The sequence below is a fragment of the Pongo abelii genome, chromosome 9, assembly GCF_028885655.2.
Source record: "Pongo abelii isolate AG06213 chromosome 9, NHGRI_mPonAbe1-v2.0_pri, whole genome shotgun sequence".
Classification (NCBI taxonomy): Eukaryota; Metazoa; Chordata; class Mammalia; order Primates; family Hominidae; genus Pongo; species Pongo abelii.
This window is the reverse complement of record NC_071994.2, coordinates 86,892,898-86,916,169: the sequence shown is the minus strand read 5'-3', so window position 1 is coordinate 86,916,169 and position 23,272 is coordinate 86,892,898. Positions and strand designations below refer to the sequence as shown.

General features: G+C 37.1%; 1 protein-coding gene across 14 annotated transcripts in view; it reads left to right on the top strand.

Annotated features, from left to right (window-relative positions):
- The window catches only part of DLG2 (discs large MAGUK scaffold protein 2), a 2,173,778-nt gene that overhangs the window by 891,853 nt on the left and 1,258,653 nt on the right, over positions 1-23,272 (top strand). The gene's annotated exons all lie outside the window — the stretch shown is intronic.

The window sequence follows — 23,272 nt, the reverse complement described above, 5'->3', positions numbered from 1 at the left end:
GAATGTGATTCATTTTCTCATAATTCAATATATTTAGTAGCTCACTGAAGATCCCTGGCCTCTGTCCTTGTTGTTGTTGTTCAGGGCTCTTCTATATATACAATGACAAAACAATAAAACCTAAACTTTTTAGCCTGGATAAAATCTACCCAACCAACCTGTAGTTTCTTCAGCTCCCGGAGAGAACCTTGTGATTCAACTATATGAAACTTCTCTTTCCAGCTGGGCGCGGTGGCTCACACCTGTAATCCCAGCACTTTGGAAGGCCGAGACGAGTGGATCATGAGGTCAGGAGTTCAAGACCAGCCTGGCCAAGGTGGCGAAACTCCATCTGTACTAAAAATACAAAAAATTAGCCAGGCACAGTGGCAGGCACCTGTAGTCCCAGCTACTCAGGAGGCTGAGGAAGGAGAATCATTTGAACCCAGAGAGTGGAGGTTGCAGTGAGCCGAGATTGTGCCACTGCACTCCAGCCTGTCTGGAAAAAAAAAAAAAAAAAAAAAAGAAACTTCTCTTTCCTTCAGTATATTAGACTTTCCTGGCACATGTCATTCTCTACTTGAAACTCCTCCAGACTTATCCATATAGCAAATTATTTCTCCTTCCCAAGACCCCAATGTATATATTAACTGTCAACTCTTTTCTCACATCGTCATGTAAGTTGCCAGCTTACATGACTCTTTGTCTTCTCTAGTGTGTAAATTCTTTCGAGAGACAGAGCATGTTTTATTCATCCTTGTATCCTTAGCTTATAGTTTAATATCTGAAGTGTCATAGAACTCAATGAATGCTAAATGGATGGGTGGGTTGATAGCCAAATCAGAATATAAGTAAATAGGAATAATTAATTGCAAAAAAAAAAAATTCTCACTAAAGATGGTTGGTATACTACATGGCCTCTTAAAGATCCTTCAAAACTGTAAATCAATAGATAACTTCTTGATTTTTAGTAACTTTAAGAGTTGTAACAGTGTTAATAGATGTGAATTTTCTTTCCTGGGAGTTTTTAGGAATAAGATAAACTGTTCCCTCACTTTACACCAATGTCAATGTACTAGTTTTGATATTGTTCTATAGTTACGTAAAATATAACTAATAGGGGAAACTGGGTGGATGGTGCAGTAAACATAGTACTTCTCTGTACTATGTTTACAACTTCCTGTGAATTTATAATTATTTCAAAGTAAAAAGTTTAAAAAGTGAATAAATCTTGTGAATTATTTAAGAGCTCACTACTAGGGTCTCTATGATATGTGTCAGTAAATATTTTTTGAAAGAAAAAAATTACAACAGCTTTATTCATAATAGGTAAAAACTGGAAACAGGAAGCCAATATTAAAAGGCTACATATTGTATGATTCCAATTATATGAGATTCTGGAAACAGGAAAACCATGGAGACAGTAAAAAGTTCAGTGGGTTGCCTAGGGGTTGGAGTAGGCAAAGGGATGAATAGGCAAAATCAAGAGGATTTTTTGGGCAGTGAAAATACTCTATATGATACAATAATTGCTGATACATGTCATTATGCATTTATCCAAACCCATAGAATGTACAATACCAACAGTGAACCCTAAGGTAAACTATGCACTTCGGGTGATTATGATGTCTCAATAAAGATTCATCAAGTGTAGCAAATATAACATTCTGGTGAGGATGCTAATATAGGGAATGCTATGCATTTGTGGGGGCAGAGGTATGTAGGATATCTCTGTACCTTTCTCTCAATTTGGTTGTTGAATCTAAAATTTCTCTAAAAAATTAAGTCTTTTGAAAAACGCCTGTAAGGTTTCTGCTGAGTAATTCATTGTTAATCTAATGGTGATGCCCTTATATGTGACTTGACACTGTTCTCTTGCTGTTTTTGAAATTCTTCCTTTGTCCTTAAACTTTTGACAGTTAGACTACAATGTGACTTAGAGAGAACGTATTTGGGTTTAATATATTTGGGATTTTTTGAGCTTCTTGGATCTGAATGTCTATGACTCTTCCAAGTCTTGAGAAGTTTTCAGCTATTATTTTATTGAATATAATGTCTACACCACTTCCCTTTTCTTCTGGAATGCGAAGATGGTAAATATTTACTTAATAGTGCCCCATAAATCGTATAGGCTTCCTTCATTTTTTTTTTCTTGTCTGCCTGTGATTATTTCAAAAGACCTATCTTCAAGTTGAGAAAATGTTTCTTCTGCTTGGTTTAGTATTTTGTTGAAGCTCTCAATTGTATTTTTTATTTCATTGAATTCTTCAGTTATAGGATTCCTGTTTGGTTCTTCTTTATGATATCTATCTCTTTGTTGAGTTTCTCATTCAAATCCTAAATTTTTTTCCTGATTTTGTTGAATTGTCTATTTGTATTCTCTTGTATCTCACTGAGCTTCCTTAAGATAATTATTTTTAATTCTTTTTCTGGCACTTCATTTCATATACTTCCTTATGAGTAGAGTCTGTTACTAAAGAATTATTGTGTTCCTATAGAGATGTGATGTTTCCTTGCTTTTTGGTGTTTGATGTGTCCCTACATTAACTTATACGTGTCTGGTGGAACAGTCACCTCTTTCAATTTATGGAGTGGTTTTCATAGGGAAAGATATTCATTTAGATGGGGTGTTGGTTCAGTAGGTGCATTGGCTTTGGTTCTAGGTGGGTGCTGTAGTTTAGTCTTTATGTGGTTTCTTCAGCTGTAACTCACACTAGTGATGTTTGTGAGTATCTCAGTGGTCTAGGCTGAGAGAGTTTGTGGTGGTGGTGGTGGTGTGGCTTTGCCAGAGATGGGTTTATTAGGTTGTTTCTTAGATCAAGCGTACGTGTATACACACAGTAGGTTAGACCACTTGGGGTCTGTCTCAGTGGGGTTGGAATCATGGGGCTGTTACTCTTATTAAGAGCATAGGCACACAGTTGTTTGGCCAGCCTGGGGTGCATCTGCCATGGGTAGTCCATGGGGATGCTTCTCATGCCCTGATTTTGGGTGAGTGGGTTTTGTGAAGGCCAGGTCCATGCCCACAGTGGGGTGGAGGGCACCATGAGGCTGTTTCTCAGAACCTGGGCAAGGCCTGATAGCCATTTTGTTGACCTGGGGATGTGTCATCTACTCAGTGGCTCAAGAACCTCTCCCACTCAGGGAGGGTGTGAAACAGATTGGCGGGCTCAGGGTGACTTTGCCCTGGGTAAGACTGCCAGACTGTTCCTCTGGTTGGAAGTGCAGGTGGCAGGGGTTGGTTTCCCCGCTGTGAAAAATGACAGTCACAGTTGATTCTGGGTTCAGGTTCTGCACAGCTGGAGTTGTGATTTTCAGCCACTGGTGTGGGATTTGTGGAATGAAGATGGAGCACCAGTGTTGGAGAGGTGCAGTAGCTACTGGCCTCCAGATGAGGATGCACTCCAGAGGCGGCTTTGTTCTCTATATGGAACTGTATTGCTGCAGCTTGGCCCACAGTGGCTGGGTAGGGCTTAGCACATCTACACCTCGTCCTCCTAATTTGAAGCAATACAGCTACATGAATTTCCAGCATCTCTCCCAGCTGGGCTCAGGGCTTGAAAGAACTGTGGGGTTCTTCTGTAGTAAGGACTGTAAGTAAATCCAGTGGCAATGGAGCCTGATGGGATTATTCTGCTTACATTTTTCCCTCAGGAGGACCTCCCTCTTGCCTTTGTGCTGATCTGCTTGGGATGAGGGAGATGGGGCTGCAGAAGCTGGGTGCCTCTATGCTGCTCCCGGGAGCTTCCAATTAATAGGTGCCTTTCCATTCCCCTGCTGTACTGCAGCCATTTCCCTTTGGCACTCCAGTAAAATCTTAACTGTTTTTCGATTACTTTGGTCCTTTCTTGCAACCTTCCTTCTTTTATCTAGTGGATGCCGTGGAAACAAATAGCAGTGATAACCTCCCAATTTCTGAACGTTAGGGTAAATACAGAGTAGACACAGTCATTGTGAGGCTGAGAATCTGGTTAATATCCCCCGAGACAATGGACTCTAGGGCCTAGCTGGGGCCTGGGCACAAGGACCACTTCATCACATCCTGTAAAAAGACCCTAGGAGACTGTACTAAATTAAACTTTGGGATCACAGGGTAGTTATGGAACATAAATAAAATATTATTGAAATAAGTTTCAATGCCCATAGAGGTGAGATAGTTTTGCATACTACTATATTGGTTTGATACTGCTTTATGTAAAATGGCTACATCCTTCACCTAGTTTGTCTTCCCTTGACCTTCTGGCAGATGTGAGGAAAAATGGAAATGCTAATCAACAGTCAAATGAAAGTCCCAGGTTCCTTAGCCAGGTAGTTTTATTTTTCAATCATATACTTACTACCTTATCAATATTTCTCAATTTTAAACTCTAAAACCTTAGGCTTTCCTCACTAGCAGCTTTCCATTTTTAAAGATATATCTTTTCCTAGTGATATAAAATATTTTTTAAAACTCAGGTAAAGTGCTCACAGGAGTGAACAAAGTCGTTGTCTGAATGATCTTGGCAAACATTGAGTAAATATTTTCTAGTTCTGGAAAACTGAGCCCCATGTGGAATTCTATCTTCTAACAAAGTAGGGAGTCATCAGTTCATGTAATAACACTTGTTTAGGAAAAAATTGATTTGGGAGTTACTTTGATTAAAAAAAAAACTCTACCATTGGTGTTTAATTTAGTAATTTACCTAGAAAGTTCATATAATTCTTTGGTCTTGAGTTTTAAACCACCTAAGATATTTAATCTATATTATTGAGTTGAATTTACATATAATAAAATGAATCTATTTAAAATATACAACTTTATGTAAATTTGATCTGTTTCGATAGATATGTACATCTGAGAAACTGCTGCCACATTAGAGTTCCAGATAATTACCATCACCCCAAGATTCCTCATGCCTCTTTTTATCCCTTCCCTCTGTCTACCTCTAGGCCTAGGAAGCAGTAGATCTACTTTATATCACTATATATTGATTTTTATTTTATATATTTGCATGTAAAATGATTTATACAATATGCACACTTTCGTGCCTTTCAACTGGAACAATAATTCTGAGGTTTTACATATATATCTTGTTTTGTTTATACATTCACTTGTTAATGTATCTGTGGGTTGCTTCCAATTTGGAGATATTATGAAAAAAGCTGCAGGTCTGTGTAGACATATGTTTTCATTTCTCTTGAATACCTAGAAATGGAATGGCTGTGTTGTACAATACATTTATGTTTAAATTTTTAAGAAATGCCAAGCTGTTTTCCGAAGTGATTGGACCATTTTACATTCCCACCAGCAATGTAGGGGAGTTTCAGTTCCTCCACATCCTCATCAACACTTGGAATTGTTAAACTCCCAAGTTTTAGCCATTCCAACTGGTGTATAGTGGCATCCACTAACATTTTAATATCTCAAAAATAATAATTTTATAGCTTCATATAGGAGGTGTATGTCTATTGAGAAACAAATGAATGAAACAGAATACCTAGGATATTTAAATCAAGAGGGTAGCAAATTATAAGAACCATACATATTGTTGTTATGTCCTTAGATTTCTTTTTTCTTTGCAGTATTTATCTCACCACCTTGCTGCCTCTCTGGCACCAACTAAGGCCAAATCTAGATGGTATATACATAATTGAAAAAAGAATATATTATGTCATCATTAAGCAGAATCAACAGAGTAGCTGCTAAGAAAAATAGGTTCCTGATGTTTTTTAAAAAGCAAAAAAAAAAAAAAAAGCAAATTGTTACATACTGGAATTCTTCAAAGTCTGATTCTAGATAATTTTTTCTTGTCATGCTCTTCTCTCAGGTTGGATGATATCTACTTCTGAGCCTTTAACACAACCTATTGACAGACACTTCGTAAGTTTATATTTCTAACCCAGTTTACACTTCTCTCTAGAGGAATGTGTCCAAGTTAGAGTTACCAAAAGCACTGTAAATCAAATTTACAATGCAAGCAAAACAAACAAACAAACAAAATCCCCCAAAAAGAATAATGCCTCCTCCATCCCACACGTATACACAAACACTATCTTCTTTTTAGTGTATCATATTTCAGTGAATGCCATTATAACTTATCCAGTTATGTATACCAGAAACCTAGAAGTCATACTGAATTTCCCCCGTATCTGATCTACCCCCAATATGTATCACTTTCACTCACTTTCTAAGATGTTCCTTGAGTTGAACTATTTATCTTTGCTTCCAGTGCTGTTTCTCTAGTCTATATCACCATTATCTGTTGCCTGCACTACTGAGAGCACCTCTTCAGTGTTTTGCCCACTGACAATATTGTTCCATTCCAATCCTTCACCACACTACAGCTAGATGATCTTCTTGAAATGCAATATAATATCACATCCCCCACTCCTGCTTAAATACTTTACATAAACCTTCCCACACACAAAAATACATGCACATCACATTCTCCCCACCGCCCCCCCCACCGCCCCCGGCCTAGATAGTTTGGTTTTGGTAAATTCTTCCAAACATTTAAAGAAGAAATAGCACCAATTCTACGCAAATCATTCCTAAAATATCGAAGAGTAGGCAATACCTTCCAACTCACTACATGAGGCCTCTATTGCCTTGGTAAAAAAATAGGCAAATATATTTCAATAAAAAAAGTTACAGACTAATATCCCTCATGAACATAGATGGAAAAAGTTCTAAACAAAATTTTTAGCAAATGGAATCCAATAGTACACTAAAATTATAACATATCATGATCAAACAAGCTTTATTTCAGGAATACAGGATAGTTTAACATTCAAAAATCACCATATTAATCACCTAAAAAAATCTCAGACAGAAAAACCATGTGACAAAATCAGTATCTATTCCTAACTAAAAACAAAACAAAACAAAAAAAACTCTGGCAAAATATAAATAGAAGGGAATTTCTTCAACGTGATAAGAAACATATGTGAAAAACCTATAGCTAACATCATATTTAATCATTATTTAGTGAAAGGCTGAATGTTTTCCCCTTAAGATCAGGAACAGGGATATACTTTCACTACTTTTGTGCAACATTGTTCTGGATGTTTTGACCAGCATAATCAGTAAAGAAAAAGAAGCAAAGGAAGATGTAAAACTCATTTTTGTTTACAGATGACATGTCATATCTGATAGAATCTATTTAAAAAGCTACCAGACTAATAGGTGAGTTTAGCAAAGTTGCAGAATAAAAGGACAATATACAAACTTTGTATTTGTATTTCTACATACTAACAACAGTTAGAAATTAAAATCAATAAAGGAATTCCATTTAGAATACCATAAAATATGAAATACTTAGGAATAAATCTGATGAAATATGTGAAAAAATCAGTACATTGGAAATTATAGAATATTGCTGAGTAAAATTAAGTAAAATTAAAGACCTTAAAAGTAGACAGATACTTTGCTAATGGGTTGGAAGAATCAGTATCATTAAGATGTTCATTCTCTCTAACCTTGTCTAAAGATTCAACAGAATTCCACACAATCAAAATTCCAGTTGAAATTTTTGTAGGCGTAGAATTAACAAGTTAATTCTAAAAATTGTATGAAAATTTAAAGTACCAAGGAGAGTCAAAACAGCTCTGAAAAAAAAGAGAACAAAGTTGGAGATCAAAAAATAACAAAGTTGTTTCAATAATTATTATAAATCTGCAGTAATCAAAATATAGTATTGGTGGAAAGATGGAAAAAGAGATTAATAGAATGGAGAGTCCAAAATTAAACCATACATATAAGGACAAAGACATACAATTAAATGGATAAAGGATAGTCATTTCAACAAATAATACAGAAACAAATATACATGTGCAAAAAAAATGAACTTGGATCCATACCTCATATCATATATAAAAATTAACTCAAAATTGATCATAGGTCAAAATGTAAAACTACAAAACCTCTAGAAAAAATAAGAGAAGAACATCTTTGTGACCTTGGGTTAAACACAGATTTCTTAGATATGAAAATAAAAGTATGAACCATAAAGGAAAAAATAATAAATTGCATTCATCAATACTAAAAACTTCTGGTATTCAAAAGACACTGATAAGAATGAAAAGACAAACCACAGACTGGGAAAAACTATGTGCAACATATATCTAATATAGGTTTGAATCCAGCAGTGTGTAGAAGGAAATTTATAGCAGTAAATGCCCACAAGAGAAAGCAGGAAAGATCTAAAATTGACACCCTAACATCACAATTAAAAGAACTAGAGAAGCAAGAGCAAACACATTCAAAAGCTAGCAGAGGGCAAGAAATAACTAAGATCAGAGCAGAACTAAAGGAGATAAAGAAACAAAAAACCCTTCAAAAATTCAATGAATCCAGGAGCTGGTTTTTTGAAAAGATCAACAAAATTGATAGACCGCTAGCAAAACTAATAAAGAAGAAAAGAGAGAATAATCAAATAGATGCAATAAAAATGATAAAGGGGATATCACCACTGATCCCACAGAAATACAAACTACCATCAGAGAATACTATAAACACCTCTATGTAAATAAACTAGAAAATCTAGAAGAAATGGATAAATTCCTTGACACATACATCCTCGCAAGATTAAACCAGGAAGAAGTTGAGTCTCTGAATAGACCAATAATAGAATCTGAAATTGAGGCAATAATTAATAGCCTACCAACCAAAAAAAGTCCAGGACCAGATGGATTCACAGCCGAATTCTACCAGAGGTACAAGGAGGAGCTGGTACCATTCCTTCTGAAACTATTCCAATCAATAGAAAAAGAAGGAATCCTCCCTAACTCATTTTATGAGGCCAGCATCATCCTGATACCAAAGCATGGCAGAGACACAACAAAAAAAGAGAATTTTAGACCAATATCCTTGATGAACATCGATGCAAAAATCCTCAATAAAATACTGGCAAACCGAATCCAGCAACACATCAAAAAGCTTATCCACCATGATCAAGTGGGCTTCATCCCTGGGATGCAAGGCTTGTTCAACATACGCAAATCAATAAACGTAAGCCAACGTATAAACAGAACCAAAGACAAAAACCACATAATTATCTCAATAGATGCAGAAAAGGCCTTTGACAAAATTCAACAACTCTTCATGCTAAAAACTCTCAATAAATTAGGTATTGATGGGACGTATCTCAAAATAATAAGAGCTATCTATGACAAACCCACAGCCAATATCTTGCTGAATGGGCAAAAACTGGAAGCATTCCCTTTGGAAACTGGCACAAGACAGGGATGCCCTCTCTCACCACTCCTATTCAACATAGTGTTGGAAGTTCTGGCCAGCGCAATCAGGCAGGAGAAAGGAATAAAGGGTATTCATTTGGGAAAAGAGGAAGTCAAATTGTCCCTGTTTGCAGATGACATGGTTATATATCTAGAACACTCCATCGTCTCAGCCCAAAATCTCCTTAAGCTGATAAGCAACTTCAGCAAAGTCTCAGGATACAAAATCAATGTGCAAAAATCACAAGCATTCTTACACACTCATAACAGACAAACAGAGAGCCAAATCATGAGTGAACTCCCTTCACAATTGCTTCAAAGAGAATAAAATACCTAGGAATCCAACTTACAAGGGATGTGAAGGACCTCTTCAAGGAGAACTACAAACCACTGCTCAAGGAAATAAAAGAAGATACAAACAAATGGAAGAGCATTCCATGCTCCTGGATAGGAAGAATCAATATCGTGAAAATGGCCATACTGCCCAAGGAAATTTATAGATTCAATGCTATCCCCATCAAGCTACCAATGACTTTCTTCGCAGAATTGGAAAAAACTACTTTAAAGTTCATATGGAACCAAAAAAGAGCCTGCATTGCCAAGTCAATCCTAAGCCAAAAGAACAAAGCTGGAGGCATCACGCTACCTGACTTCAAACTATACTACAAGGCTACAGTAACCAAAACAGCATGGTACTGGTACCAAAACAGAGATATAGAGCAATGGAACAGAACAGAGCCCTCAGAAAAAATACCACACATCTACAACCATCTGACCTTTGACAAACCTGACAAAAACAAGAAATGGGGAAAGGATTCCCTATTCAACAAATGGTGCTGGGAAAACTGGCTAGCCATATGTAGAAAGCTGAAACTGGATCCCTCCCTTACACCTTATACAAAAATTAATTCAAGATGGATTAAAGACTTGAACATTAGACCTAAAACCATAAAAACCCTGGAAGAAAACCTAGGCAGTACAATTTAGGACACAGGCATGGGCAAGGACTTCATGTCTAAAACAGCAAAAGCAATGGCAACAAAAATCAAAATTGACAAATGGGATCTAATTAAACTAAAGAGCTTCTGCACAGCAAAAGAAACTACCATCAGAGTGAACAGGCAACCTACAGAATGGGAGAAAATTTTTGCAATCTACCCATCTGACCAGGGGCTAAAATCCAGAATCTACAAAGAACTCAAACAAATTTACAAGAAAAAAACAAACAACCCTATCAGCAAGTGGGCAAAAGGTATGAACAGACACTTCTCAAAAGAAGACATTTATGCAGCCAACAGACACATGAAAAAATGCTCATCATCACTGGCCATCAGAGAAATGCAAATCAAAACCACAATGAGATACCATCTCACACCAGTTAGAATGGCAATCATTAAAAAGTCAGGAAACAACAGGTGCTGGAGAGGATGTGGAGAAATAGGAACACTTTTACACTGTTGGTGGGACTATAAACTAGTTCAACCATTGTGGAAGACAGTGTGGCAATTCCTCAGGGATCTAGAACTAGAAATACCATTTGACCCAGCCATCCCATTACGGGGTATATACCCAAAGGATTATAAATCATGCTGCTATAAAGACACGTGCACACGTATGTTTATTGTAGCACTATTCACAATAGCAAAGACTTGGAACCAACCCAAATGTCCAACCGTGATAGACTGGATTAAGAAAATGTGGCACATATACACCATGGAATACTATGCAGCCATAAAAAGTGATGAGTTCATGTCCTTTGTAGGGACATGGATGAAGCTGGAAACCATCATTCTCAGCAAACTATCACAAGGACAAAAAACCAAACACCGCATGTTCTCACTCATAGGTGGGAATTGAACAATGAGAACACTTGGACACAGGAAGGGGAATATCACACACCAGGGCCTGTTGTGGGATGGGTGGAGAGGGGAGGGATAGCATTAGGAGATATACCTAATGTAAATGACGAGTTAATGGGTGTAGCACACCAACATGGCACATGTATACATATGTAACAAACCTGCACGTTGTGCACATGTACCTTAGAACTTAAAGTATAATAAATATATATTTATATATATACATAAAACTCTCAAAACTTAATAAGAAACTAACAGTTTTAAAGGTAGGTAAAAGATTTGAATTGATACTTTACCAAAGATAGCGGGGAAAAAAACACATGAAAAGATGTTCAACACAATGAGTCATTAAGGAAAGGCAAATTAAAACTATAATGACGTACTATTACACATCTATTAGAATGGCTACAATTAAAATGACTGACAATACCAGGTGATGGTGAAGATGTGAAGGATCTAGAATTCTCATACACTGCTGGTGGGAATGTAAAATGAGACAAGAACTTTGAAAATCAATTTAACAGTTTCTTAAAATATAAACACATATTCATCCTGTTATCAAGCAAATCCGTTCCAAAAGAAAAGGAAATATATCAGTTCATACAGAGACTTATGCACAGATATTCGTAGCAGCTATATAACTTCAAACTGAAAGTGACTCAAATGTTCATCAACAAATGTAGCCAAATTATGTAATATATCTTTACAATGTAATATTACTTGGCAATAAGAAAAGAAGTAAACTATTGGCACATGCAACCACCTAGATAAACCTCAGAATAGATATGGTGAGTGGAAAAAATTCAGACTCCAAACACATATTGTATGATTTCATTTATATAAACCTCTTGAAAATGCAAATAAATCTTTAGTGACAGAGAGCAGATGAGTGATTGCTTTGGGATGGGGGACTGGGAAAGAGTGTGAGGGGTAGAGGTTATAAAGGGGCACGTGGAAACGTTTGAAGGTGATAGATATGTTTATTATCTTGCTTATGTTGACAGTTTCCCAGATATATACATATAGTGAAAATTACCAGATTTATATTGAAATATTTCCAGTTTATTTTATGTCAGTTCTACGCCAATAAAGCTGCTTTAAAATATTTCTTGTGTAGTTTCCTAAGGCTTTTAGAATAAGAACAAACATTTTAAATATAATCTGACTAGTCTCACCTCTACTGTCTTCTTCAGCCTCTGTTCACTTGATATTTCCCCTTATTTTCTGTATTCTGTTTATCTCAGTTCTTCCCATGTTTTTGTTTGCTGGTACCACATATTCTTTGTATATCCTATTCCCTCTATTTGAGATGCTTTTCCCCTTTCTATTTGTCTAGTTAATTCCCACCTATTTTTCTTATCTCAGTTATCACTCTCCTAATTATGCCTTCCCTACCTCCATTTTTAGGTGAGATTCCCCTATATATGCTCTTATAGAGCCATGTAGCTCTCCTCGAAGCACTTATCCCCATCTGCTTTCTCCATTGGTTTGTAATCTCCATGAGGCCAGCACTGCATTGGTCTGTACTTAACCACTGTATCCCGAACTTGGCCTAGTGTCTAGCACATAGTAGATACTTCAAAGTATGTAATTGGTAACCAAAAGGGGGAGATAAAGTTAGTGTGCTAATATCGTCAACCAAGCAAAGTTTTTCCATGATCAGATGCTAACTAAAGGAAATACAATGCACATCTTCCAATGCATTACTTTTGAGATTGACAGTCTTTGTATTAAAGGAAGAAAGCACCAGCATTCTTGTAATACAGCTAACTCACACACTGTTCCAAAAGGTAATTTTCTTATAATAATCTTATTTTAAGCAAACTGGACATAAGAATCTAGGTAGGCTATACTTAAAATTTGGTACCGTTAGGGACTTGAACCATTATGTTTGCAGCTCATTAACAGAAAAAGTGTTAATTGTATCATTATCTTAAATCTGTGATACATAGCTGGAGATTGTATGAGAAATCTGATGTCTTCACAGTTTTAGGGGAGGAATTGTTTCATTGAGTAATCATTCAACTTGCCGTATGATTAGCTGAGGGCCCCTTCTTGTGACATAATAGAGTGGTGTTCTTGGGGGTATGTAAGACACCTCATTTAGTTCATGCAGCTAGAAGAGCCATCTATTGTTCAGATGAAAGGGAGCTGATAAGGAAAATCTATTTGTAGTAGAGAAGCACACAGTTGCAATATAAAGCCATTTAAAATGAGCTATGTTCTTGTCAGTCTTCCCATGAATTGCTGCTTTCAAAGTTGAACTCTGATTTAGTATATTTTTTTGACAATGATCAATTTGCCTTTGTTTCACAGATGGGCAAGCACAATATAAAAATAGAATTAGTGATTTCACAGGAATTTTGCTGTGCTTGGTTGACGTTTGTTTTAAATAAGTTTCTTGGCTAGCTTTGGTGTGTAATGAATGAATGAATAAAAGAATCAGTGAGTGGACAAATGAATATTATTAAGCATTTATTAATAGTATGTGCCTATCATTTTGATAGGTACTTTTACATGTGGCATTTTAGTTAATTCTCATAGGAACCCTGTGATAGAGGTATTATTACTCAACAACCTCCTCCCCTTTTTTTGTACTTGAGAAAATTAACTTTCAGATTAAGTAACTAACTCAAAATTGCATAGCAAGTGTACAAACTAGGACTGGAACATGGACCCAACTTTTATATTTCAACATTGACATCAAATTTGGTGAACAATGAGGCCTAAGAAGAGTTCTTCTTTTATTTGAATTTTGCCAGTAAGAATATTCTCACAGGTAGTGTAGAGGGTAGTGTTTTGGAGCTGCTTTTTCAAAATGGAAACAAGGTTGAAAGTGACTGTCACGAGAAGTCTCAAAGGCAAAATTGTGAGGGGACAATAATTATTTCAAAAAACACTTGCTGCTAAAACAAAATGTCAAAATTGATTCAGAATGAATAGGCTGGCATTTCTTCAATAAAGAGTGTACTCCTCCTACCTAGGAGGTGGCAGGGAGGGGAGCTGGGTCAGGACCCAAAGATCTTCACAATATTTCACCTAGGGCCTAGGTGGAAGCAGTGGAAAGCCTGGCCAAGATCACTTATTTATTGATTCTTTATTCATCCATTTATTGACTGATCAACTAAATAAGAAAACTATTTCAAGTCAAGGTCATGCAAACATGCTAAGTATGACTTAGATAAAGGCCAAGTAGTCACTACGTGTGACTCGCTCAAAGGAGTCTATACTTGGGGGTAGGTGAGTGGACATAGAGGACTTAGAAATTACAGTGAACAGAACTCTCCACTCCAATTCAACAGAATATGTATTATACTCAGCACCTCATTACACTTATTCTAAAATTAACCACATAATTGGAAGTAAAACACGCTTCAGCAAATGCAAAAGAACGGAAATCATAACAAACAGTCTCTGGGACCACAGTGCAATCAAATTAGAACTCAGGATTAAGAAAGTCACTCAAAACCACACAACTACATGGAAACTGAAAACCTGCTCCTGAATGACTACTGGGTAAATAACGAAGGCAGAAATAAAGATGTTCTTTGAAACCAATGAGAACAAAGACACAATGTACCAGAATCACTGGGACACATTTAAAGCAGTGTGTAGAGGGAAACTTATAGCACTAAATGCCCACAAGAGAAAGAAGGAAAGATCTAAAATTGACACCCTAACATCACAATTAAAAGAACTAAAGAAGCAACAACAAACAAATTCAAAATCTAGCAGAAGACAAGAAATAACTAAGATCAGAGCGGAACTGAAGGAGACAGAGATACAAAAAAACCTTCAAAAAATCAATGAATCCAGGAGCTGGGTTTTTTAAAAGATCAACAAAATAGATAGACTGCTAGCCAGATTAACATAGAAGAAAAGAGAGAAGAATCAAATAGATGCAATAAAAAATGATATAGGGGCTATCCTCACTGATCCCACAGAAATACAAACTACCATCAGAGAATACTATAAACACCTCCATGCAAATAAACTAGAAAATCTAGAAGAAATGGATACATTCCTGGACACATGCACCCTCACATGTCTAAACCAGGAAGAAGTCGAATCCCTGAATAAACCAATAACAAGTTCTGAAATTGAGGCAGTACTTAATAGCCTAACAACCAAAAAAAGTCCAAGACCAGACAGATTCACAGCTGAATTCTACCGGAGGTACAAAGAGGAGCTGGTACCATTCCTTCTGAAACTATTCCAAACAATAGAAAAAGAGGGTATCCTCCCTAACTCATTTCATGAGGCCAGCATCATCCTGATACCAAAACCTGGCAGAGACATAACAAAAAAAAGAAAATATCAGGCCAATATTCCTGATGAACATTGATGTGAAGATCCTCAATAAAATACTGGCAAACCAAATCCAGCAGCACATCTGGAAGCTTATCCACCACGTTCAAGTTGGTTTCATCCCTGGGGTGTAAGGCTGGTTCAACATACGCCATTCAATAAACATAATCCATCACACGACCAGAATCAATGACAAAAACCACATGATTATCTCAATAGATGCAGAAAAGGCCTTTGACAAAATTCAACACCGCTTCATGCTAAAAACTCTCAATAAACTAGGTATCAATGGAACGTATCTCAAAATAATTAGAGGTATTTATGACAAACCCACAGCCAATATCATACTAAATGGGCAAAAACTGGAAGCATTCCCTTTGAAAATTGGCACAAGACAAGGATGCCCTCTCTCACCACTCCTATTCAACATAGTATTGGAAGTTCTGGCCAGGGCAATCACGCAAGAGAAAGAAATAAAGCGTATTCAGATAGGAAGAGAGAAAGTCAAATTGTGTCTGCAGATTACATGGTTGTATATTTAGAAAACCCCATTGTCTCAGTCCAGAATCTCCTTAAGCTGATAAGCAACCTCAGCAAAGTCTCAGGATACAACATCAATGTGCAAAAATCACAAGCATTTCTATACACCAATAACAGACAAACAGAGAGCCAAATCATGAGTTAACTCCTATTCACAATTGCTACAAAGAGAATGAAATACCTAGGAATACAACTTACAAGGAATGTGAAGGACCTCTTCAAGGAGAACTACAAACCACTGCTCAAGGAAATAAGAGAGGACACAAACAGATGTAAAAACATTTCATTCTCATGGATAGAAATAATCAATATTGGGAAAATGGCCACACTGCCCAAAGTAATTTATAGGTTCAATGCTATCTCCATCAACCTACCACTGACTTTCTTCACAGAATTGGAAAAAAACTACTTTAAACTTCATATGGAACCAAAAAAGAGCCCGCAAAGCCAAGAAAATCCTGGACAAGAAGAACAAAGCTGGAGGCATCATGCTATCTGACTTCAAACTATGCTACAAGGCTACAGTAACCAAAACAGCATGGGACTGGAAGTAAAACAGATATATACACCAATGGAACAGAACAGAGGCCTTAGATATAACACCACCATATAAAACCATCAGATCTTTGACAAACCTGACACAAACAAGCCATGGGAAAAAGATTCCCTATTTAATAAATGGCATTGAAAAAACTGGCTAGCCATATGCAGAAAACTGAAACTGGACCCGTTCCTTACACCTTATACAAAAATCAACACAAGATGGGTCAAAGACTTAAATGTAAGACCTAGGACCATAAAAATCCTAGAAGAAAACCTGGGCAATACCATTCAGGAAATAGGCATGGGCAAAGACTTCGTCTAAAACAGCAAAAACAATGGCAACAGAAGCCAAAATTGACAAACAGGATCTAATTAAACTAAAGAACTTCTGCACAGCAAAAGAGACTATCATCAGAGTGAACAGGCAACCTATAGAATGGTAGAAAATTTTTGCAATCTATCCATCTGACAAATGGCTAATATCCAGAATCTATAAGGAACTTAAACAAATTTACAAGAAAACAAACCCATCAAAAACTGGGCAAAAGATATGAACAGACAGTTCTCAAAAGAAGACATTTATACAGCCAACAGACATATGAAAAATGCTCATTATCACTGGTCATTAGAAAAATGCAAATCAAAACCACCATCTCATGCCAGTTAGAATGGATATCATTAAAAAGTCAGGAAACAACAGATGCTGGAGAGGATGTGGAGAAATAGGGGAAATAGGGAGACCTTTACACTGTTGGTGGGAGTGTAAATTAGTTCAACTATTGTGGAAGACCATGTGGCATTTTCTCAAGGATCTAGAACCAGAAATACCATTTGACCCAGCAATCCCATTACTGGGTGTATACCCAAAGGATTATAAATCATTCTACTATAAAGACACATACACATGCATGTTTATTGCAGCACTATTCACAAGAGCAAAGACTTGGAACCAACCCAAAAGTCCATCAAAAATAGACCAGATAAAGCAAGTGTGGCACATATACACCATGGAATACTATGCAGCCACAAAAAGGGTGAGTTTATGTCCTTTGCAGGGACATGGATGAAGCTGGAAACCACCATTCTCAGCAAACTATCACAAGAACAGAAAACCAAGCACCACATGTTCTCACTCATAAGTGGGAGTTGAACAATGAGAACACTTGGACATAGGGAGGGGAACATCACACACCAGGGCCTACCTGGGGGTGGGGGGTATGGGAGGGATAGCGGTAGGAGAAATACCTAGTGTACGAGACAGGATGATGGTTGCAGCAAACCACCATGCCACATGTATACCTATGTAGCAAAATTGCACATTCTGCACATGTACCTCAGAACTTAAAGTATAATAATAAATAAATTACAGTGAACACAAAGGGTTTACAATTATGGGGGAACATGATGGATATTAGAGTCCATTTACATGGGGTCTGACAATGTATCATTGCATTTGTGTATTCTTCAGTAAGAGGAGTATGGAAGAGCTGAGAAAGGGTCTAAGGAGAGTCACTGAGACAGTAAAACTTGTGAAGAAAGGTTAAAGATTTAGAATTGTTCAGTATACAGAGAAGATTATACATATTGGGTGAGTCTAATAGGTTTATTCTTTTCTGTTATTTTTCATTAAAAAAAATCAGAAAAGTGACACAAAGCCCTTATAATTTACTGAGTGCCTAATACAAACCAGATAAAGATGACAGGCATTTTGCAATATATTATCTCATTTAAGCCTTATAGCAATGCTATAGTATTATCACCATTTTACGGAACAAGAAGTGGTAGCTTAGATAAGTTAACTAGATTGGTCAATCATTTGTATGGACTTTGAGTGTATTTATTCATTCTTAATTGTATATACTTTGTTACTGTTAGGAAGAGCTTCGTTACTCTCATTTCAGAGTAACCTAGTCAACTGGTTTTAAACTCATTGATGGCAGAAAGACATTCATATCCCTCTCTGCCTTACATGTTTCAGGAAACTCAAGATAAAAATGCAGTGTTCCACTTATATGAAAACATCTCTACTAAAGATTAAATGAAATAAGTGGACTTCAATTTACAGTAGGAGAGGAGAGGGAAAGGGATTTAAAGGTTGAAATCACACAGCTAATAATGCCAAAACCTTGTATGTTTGATTGTCTCCAAAGTTCATGTGTTATCTAAAGACTATGCTTTCCTTACAGGGGTCATAAGGAAGAATTCTCTCAAAGAGTTACTAAATAACAAACACTATTACAGAGAGTAGATGAAAAATTGGGATGTATTAGCTATAAGTGATAGCCGGCATAGTCTGTTTGTTAAGAGCTTAGATCATCAAATCAGGTGGCTTGGCTTCAAATCTCAATTCTATCACTCGAATAAGCCATAGTCTCTTATATTACTGTTATCAATATTCTCTCTTTCCTCCCTCTGAAAGAATTATCATTCCCCAACGTTTGTCATCACGTTGACCACATGACATTCCTTAGCTAATAAAATGTAAGCTGGAAGATGTTTTTAATGTCTGAACAGATGTTTTAAGATCCGCTGCATATTCAGCCATTGATCATTTTTCCTTCCGCCGTGAGAACATTAGATAGTGGCTACTCTTCTATCTGACAGAAGCTACTTACAGACCGTACTCTTCTGCCCATGGACAACATGGGCTAGAATGATAGCTAAGCTATGGAGGACATCTAACATGAGGAAGAAATAAACATTTGTGATTGAAAGTCATCAAAAGTATTTTTGTTAGTTGATTCATTTAGCTGATTAGTATACCAATTCTGTTACCTTGGGCATTACTCAATCTCAGTCTGTCATTCACTTTCCTTTTTTTGGTAAGGTTGAGTGATTGTGGTGGTTAAATATATTAATGTAGTTAAAGTACTTAGATCAGTGCTATACTGGTAAAAGTTTTTTTGCAGAAAAAAGTCCTGAATTGCAGTGTTTGTTAATTTACATGGTATAAATACTCTCTCATGACTGATTCAAAGCTACCAGCATGATGTCACTGAATGTGGAATTAGACAGAGTTACACATAACCAACCAGCTGTCATGAGTAGGGTTGGCTCTAGCACTCTGTGGAATTCAGAACAGTGTACATAGCAAGCATGTTATTAGTGCCTATCAAATAGTAAGTGTTATGGAAGAGTGAATTTTCTGAAGATAGGTAACTGAACAAAATGGTTTCTCAAATTTCCTTTACATTCATAAAAATGTGTTTAGAAGATCACTCAGAGAACTTCAACATTGGAAGCAAACTTAGAAATAATCTAGTATACCTATTTCATCTTAATAAAAAAGGGAATTGAAGCTTAGAGAGGCTGAATAGCTTGCTCAAAGTCACACAGAGGCAGAGAGTAGGAAACAGCACCATGGCTCCTAGTAGCCAATCTATTCTTTTCCCTTGCAACATGAACAATCTCTTTTTTAAAAATTGCTATGAAAAGGATCAGCAAAGAAAAAAGATGCATAACTAGCTAATGCCTCTTACTGTGTCCCAGTTTCTGATTAAATATAACAATAATAAATAAAAGATTAAAATTAAACCCTGGTTACATTTATTGATAATCCTGTTTTTTGTAATTATGAGTCCATTTTGAGGAAAGTTGTCTTTAGGAGAAATGCTTAATAGTGTATTGTTGTGATCCATCATTTTCTAAAAGTGATAATTATTAGGAGGCACTGTAAATTTTATCAATCATTGAAATGTCTAATTAAGAGTAGTTATTTTGACTATAAAAATGAATGCGTCATCTCCTTGCATTTCCTAGTAATGTCTCCTAAAACTATTGCAGTACACCCCCATGCAGTACACTCTCAAATTAGTGCTTTTCAAACCAGTAATGCAATGTGTTCATATCTTAAGGTAATAGTAATTCATTTATTTTAATAATAGTGATTACTGGCTGTAACTATGGAATACATTGTCATGGAAACCACTTTCCCCCTCATCTTCCCCTTCAATTTACCCCAGAGTTATTATTTGGAGAGGAAAATTAAGGGAAAGCATTTTATCTAATACATATAAACGGATAACAGATAAACACATACACATGCACATACAGATAAATGAACTCTCACTGATTAAAGTTAAACATAAAAAGTCAAGGAAATGAAATATACATTTCGTTTTATATTTTGTCATTTCACGTTATCAATCTAAACTAGCACAAACTGTAAAATGGGGAATAACTTGCACACAGCAGCCTTAATGCTGCCCTAGAATAGGAGGTCAGCTTTAGCTTGGGTAATTCATCAGGGAAAGACTGTGTTAGATATTATTGGAACATCACAATATAGAGCATACAATACTTTTGGGGTGTTTGAAATCCAAATTATAGGCTAATGAATAAGGGAAATATTGTACAGCTTTTTTAGAATCTATTCTCTTGGAAAAACCAGCCGTAATTATAGATGCTCTGTAGGTGGAAGTGCTCACACAATCACACTTTTTATGCTAACATAAAGGAATAAAATGGTAAAGGATATACTTAATCTGTACATGTAAGTTTAAATTTTCACAGAAGGCCTCAGACCAGAGTTTTGCTCCTAAAATGTGACCTAGTACGTTTAAGAACATGTAGATTAGACCTCCTGAGTCCCTCCAGCTATTCATTAGATTGAATCAGTACTGATTCCTAATGGAGAAATCTACTAGGCAAGGACTTCTGCACTTAGTGTAAGAATCCCAAAACCTTAGGCATGGCTGCCCTCTATAGTTAGAACCAGGTGTAACTCAACTCTGAGGGTCTTTCCATGTTGACTTTTGCTCATACTTTGATCCATATTGAGTTTCCTTCAGATAAGTCTTATTTCATAAAGAAGACTTGCATTCCTCTCACAAGGGGGCTGATTAAAATGTATATTTATTGACATTCTACTGGCCTATGGGATGAAAATGTAGGGTTGGGCTTCATAATCCGTATTTATAATAAGCATCATAGAGAATTATGACATAATCAGGTTTATTTTCTATTAACTTGGGAGAGAAGACGAGAGTATTTTGGATAGGGGTGGGGCAAAGGCACTTTATAAGGCACTGTCTTTGACTTAAAGGTTTGCAAGTTGGTATGTTCTTTTGTTGTAGCCAATACATTTAAACTTTCTAAAGAGGAAGCATACCATGATATTGAGGCTCTTATTAGTTTCGGATATAAGTGGTCTGACATTCTGATGGAACTACATCAGGAGGTTGTGGTTCTGACAGTTTGCCACGGATACTTTGGGCTATGTTGTTCCTGTATTTCAGTTGGGATTTCTGAATTTAGCACCAAATTGGTAAGATTCTTGGAATTACCACATTCATGTAAATGTGACAGTCCTGATCCTTCCCAAATAAATCTGAAGACTTTGGAACATGTTTCTGGAGAAGTGTGTCATGTCTCTCATGATGCTGTTTTCTAAACTCTCCTCTACTACTTTTCTTTGAACCTAACCTTCAGGCTTATTGATTATGTGACTCGAGCAAGTGATATAACACTAAGGGGCTCAGTTTCTTCCCCTAGAAAAAAATATGTCGAATAATATCTACCTCTCAAGTTAAGAAATGAAATAAGCTGTGTAAGTTAAGAGCAGCTACCATGTACTGAGGCTTACCACAGGAATGTGTTGTTCAATATATCTGTCTAGTCTTCCTGACAACCCTTTAGGTTAGGGGTTAATACCATCTAGTTACAGGTAAGCAAACAGGGGTTTGGATAATGTAAGTGACTTACACAAAGCCACATCTAGCACCAGAGCCAGAATCTGTTTCCAAACTCTGATGTTTTGCTCTCTTTCTACCAACCATCTGTGAGGCATAGTGCCAGGCACCCAGGTGGCACCCAAAGAGTGCTAGTTTTACCCACTTCCTACCCCCACACCCTTCTTATCACATTTGTTTTTGTCTTCCATAAGCAATTTTGCAGCTGTGCCAGCCAGCCACATGCTGATTTTTTTTTTTTTTTTGGTCTTTTTGCAATTTTGACAGCCTCAGTTAAAAACGAAAAAACAAACAAACAATAAAACATCCATCAGTCTTGTCATTCATACTTCTGGAACAACATAAATACTACTTCTGGGGTTTCCTGGAGCCTCAAAGACATCAAGGTGGGGAAGGGGCAAACACTTCTTTTTTGAGTTTGACAAATGTTATGTCACATAAAGCCTTGGTTCTGAGGCCGCTTCCCTACCCAGGGAGTGAGTAGGCTCGCTGACCCAGAAGTCAACCGCGTAGGGCACCAGCGAAATCATTTTGAGCCTGTTTTCTACCCCAGATTTCTTTGCTGGCACTCTGCCCCCGGCGAGGCATGCTGCTGTCAAAGGGCTGGGAGGAAGTTCCCTGCAGGGCTCCGCGCGGGCCTCCCCTTCCCTGGAAGTCGGCCTCAGAGGTCTTCTACCCATAGGTGGCTGTAGTGGTGGGGGCCAAATGCAGTCTCGGGGTCACGTCAGCGCGGGGAGGTCCCGCGCTCCCACGCTGGGGACTCCTTGGTGGCACCAAGAGCACCCAAAGGCAGGGCCAGTCTGGCAAGCACAGTGCTTCCTCCCTTTCTCAGCCCCTCCCTCCCACCCCACTTGCCCGGCCAGTGCTCCCCACAGTGACTCTGGATTGCAGCAAGCCACTGGCTTTTTACCAAATCGGGAGCTGCAGTATGTTTTTTTTTTTTTTCTTCTTCTTCAGAGGGAATAATTTCAGCCCCCTTCAGCTCGCATGACAATCTTGTGTGACTGGGGAGAGTAGGCGGGCACATCCTTTTACATGCTAATACTGCCCCACCTCCTTTGAACCCTCCTCTAAGTGCCTGGCTTCCTTTTATTTTTATGGTTTATTTTTATTTTATTTTATTTTTATTTTACCTCC